Here is a 3,870-nt window from a genome sequence, read left to right on the forward strand (position 1 = left end):
TCCACAGAGTGACTCAGGGTTTTGTGACCCCTCCCCCTGCATTCCCCCTCCCCCCATGCAATAAGTTGTTCCTACTTCTCTTCTTCCCACAAGCTAACTAAGCAAACACTTAACTTCTCTGGACTTCAGATTTTTCCTCTTTAAAATGAAGGGGCTGACCTAGGTGGACTAGGCTTCCCTCTATCTCAGACTATTTCTATATTCTGTATTTTCAGATCCCTTAGGTTGGTTTCCTGAGAAGTGGGATCACTTTAGGAAAAATGGGAAGGCGATAAGATTCATCAACAAAATGAAACTGAGCTGAAAGAAACTTTAGAAATCAAATATTCTATACCCTATATTTTATAGGTAAAGAAACGAAGGCTCTGATACAGGATGTCAAAATTATGACCATAAGAAGATCATAGATGTAAAGCTGAAAGAGACTCCAGAGGCTGGCTCATTTGACTTTCTCATTTAACAAATGAGGAAATTGTGGCTTAGGGTGTTAAATAATTTGCCCGAGGTCATGAAGACTAACTTCAGAAGTGGAATTCACAAAACTACTGCTTAGAGCTGAGATGAGGCATGACCTGACTTCTACCCTCTCAGAATCGAGAGATCCAGATTCTAGTCCTGCCTCTGTCCCTTAGAATGTTTTCATTTGTTCAATATCAGCAGTGCTAGAAATTTCCCTTGGGGTCCTTACAGAAAGAGTGTTCCTAGACTGGGAAAAAGAGAGGTTGAAAATAAAAAAAATCAAGGCTTATTACAGACTCAGGACAAAATGTGACAATTATTGGACATGGCCAGGGCAGCATAGGGGGACCTAGATAAGAAATTTTCTTTGCCCAGTCTCTGTAAGAGATAAGAGAGCTGGCTTCTATGGGCTGTCTTTTAATGATAATGAGGAGATGAAAGAGGCTTTTGCCAAGAAGGCTGGAAAAGAGAAGAGGCACTCATTTACTCCCTCTTTTGTTTCTCAACATGATTTATATATTTACATTCTTACCCAGGAACTCTAGCAGATTCATAAAGAGCCTGGTCCACCCCCTACTTGAACAGGCTTCCCCTCAGCAATATCACCAAGAGGTTATATTTATTTTGCTTAAAGACCTTATGCGACAGCATCTACTATTAGCCATCTTCCATTTCCTATCCTGCTTTTGCATATCACTCTGTATTTGACCACCATCTTGAGATAACCTTGAGTCCCTCATGCCTTTTCACCTTGGGACTTCCCTCTACCTGGCAGCTCCCTCCTTCCATTGATGAGTTCCTTCCAGAACCTCTTTTTTGTGGAGAGGCCCAGCCTAGTCATCCTTCAGCTCCTCACCTGGCTCTGCTGCTGACTTTCTGGACTTTGCCATCTGGCCTCTTCCTGGGTATTTTATCTCCTCTTTCTTCCTCCCCTTTTAATTCCTTTTGATGCATCCTCTTTACCCATTAGAATGTAATCTCTCTGAAGGTAGAGGTTGTCTCTTTTTGCTGTATTTCTTTCAATAGCTCTTAGCATTGGTGCCTGACATTAGTAAATGCCTAATAAATGCTTTTGACTTGACCTTTTGAGGCAATTCATTCTACTGTTCTGATAGATCTAATTGTTAGTGTAGCCTAGTTTCCCATCTAGCTGCCAATCAAAGCTACTGTCCAGATTCAGGGAACTCTGGGAAGCATCTATGTAAAACTATAGCTCGTGAGTTTCCATCAGATGCCGCTTTTGATCATACCAAATCAGAGGGCACATTAACTCAAAACAGAGAAATTTAATTAAAGAGAGTAGCAAGACAAATTACAAGGAAAAATTGACACTCCCCACCCCCCAAACACTCAGGGATACACTTTCCTAATTATTCTCATGCTGCCAGTTGGAGAGGGAATACAGCCTGGAAAACTTGCATTCATAGGGTTGCATTCCAGCTGGAAAACCTTCTGCCTCTGAAGCTGCCACCTGCTTCTTCCCCATGGAGCTACTTTTACCTGCTGGACTTCTTTCTCCATTGCTTCTGAATTTCTTGGCTGAGCTATTACTACCATATGCTGTTTCTCTACTAAAATGCAGTTTCAAGGGGACCACTTCATCAAAGGGGAATGTTTCTAGCCCTTTTATGAGCTATTCTAGAACTCCAAGACTACTACATCTCTTCTGTTAGTCAAGCCCACAGCAACCTCCAGCTAGCACAGCAAAAGTCCCTCAGCTCAAATTTGACTTTTTTTTAAAAATAATTTTGCTTCTACCTAAGGGGAAATTTCTCTTGATATTTAGGTTGGGCTAAGGAAGTTCTTTGCAACTCCTCTAATGCCTCAGAAGTTAAAACTAAATCATGCAGATTATCTGAACACTTTGCTAAGCAAGACTGAAGAGATAGAATTTTGGATGACTTTTGTCCTGCACTCCTACCACCCTCCTTCCCTTTCCTTGCAGGAAGTCTAACTCTTCCTGCCTGCAACTTCCACCTTTTGTTCCTAGTTTTTCTTTCTAGAGTCCAGCAGAATAAATTAAATCTCCCATCTTTATAATAATTGTCAAATTCTTGAAGATAAGTGGTCATGTCTCCAAGTTCTCTTTTCTCCATGCTATACATCCCTAGTGGGGTGTTCTGGGAAGACTAGTACCTCTGATGTGAGGGCTTGCCAATCCCTTTTCAGGGTTGCTTTCCTCTTTTGGTGTCCATCTGCCACCAGCTTCACCCATGACTCTAAGAAGCTGTAGCAATCATAGCAGCCACATCTTGGTAAAGTGTCTAAGTTGAGGGTAGATGATGGGCATTAAACTCATCAGTAAGTTAAGGCAAATTAGTGAAGTGTCAACCCCAAGCATGTAAAGACTTTTCCTAGTGGAATAGGTAGATAAGAACAATTTGTTCCAGCCTTCATAAAGATGGTAGAAGCACACATTGTGTAGTGCCTGGAGCTTGTTCAGACATCAAAGATACCAAGCTGCATCCTGAACCATCACCAGTTGTCTTGACTTCTATCTTGCCACTTGTCTTTGATGACACTGGAAGAGAGAGTGATGCTGATGACTTTGTACAGCTCTGCCTCACTTAAATCTAATTTATGCACGAATCAAAAGACAGCACCAGTCATGCCATTTTGCCATTTTTGTCTTCTTCAAATATGAAGGACAAAAACCAACACCCCCAGTGCCTCCAATTGATCCTTATATCAAGTAGTGTCTGGTTTCTAAAACACCCCAGTTGTCTTCCTTTGGATGTGATTCCTGAACTGTACATAATGCCCAATGTGGGGTTTTATTAGTCCACAGAATGGGGAGACAATCCCCTTATGCCCTCATTCTGGCCACTCTGCTTCCATTTGCCAGAAAGGGAAGCGAGTGAAAGGCTGTAGTTTAAAGAATAAGAAGTGTCATTCCACAGGGGAGATGCTCTGTCCAGCTTCTGTAGGCTGCTGAAGAGGTAAGGGAGGGCAGCAGCTGATTCTCCATTTCTGGGAAATGGGGTGGCATTTAGGGAGACTGGATGGATGTGAGAGTAACTGTGATATAGACCATTAGTGGGGAAGTCTGTTGCTATGGGAGCTCTGCATTTCTTAAGGCATAGGTCACAGAGATGAGGGCCAGGAAGGATTTGGGAGGGTATCTGGTCCTACCTCTCATTTTACAGAAAAGGAAACTGAGGCCAAGAGAGGTTTATTATTTGTCCTTTACTTCAAAGAGGACCAATTACTTGACCTGTACTTCAATTGGATTTGAATGAGGCAGAATTGCACAGTCATCAGCCTCACTCCTTCTTCCACAGTCATCCAAGACCAGCTCTGCAAGATGAAAATCAGGATACCTGAAAATGGCCCAAGCAGCAGGGGATGACCTTGGCATCTTTGATATCTGACCAAGCTCTGAGTGCTCCACAGTTCCTGCTTCAGCTGCCT

Source organism: Monodelphis domestica, chromosome 1, assembly GCF_027887165.1.
Source record: "Monodelphis domestica isolate mMonDom1 chromosome 1, mMonDom1.pri, whole genome shotgun sequence".
In the NCBI taxonomy this organism is placed as follows: Eukaryota; Metazoa; Chordata; class Mammalia; order Didelphimorphia; family Didelphidae; genus Monodelphis; species Monodelphis domestica.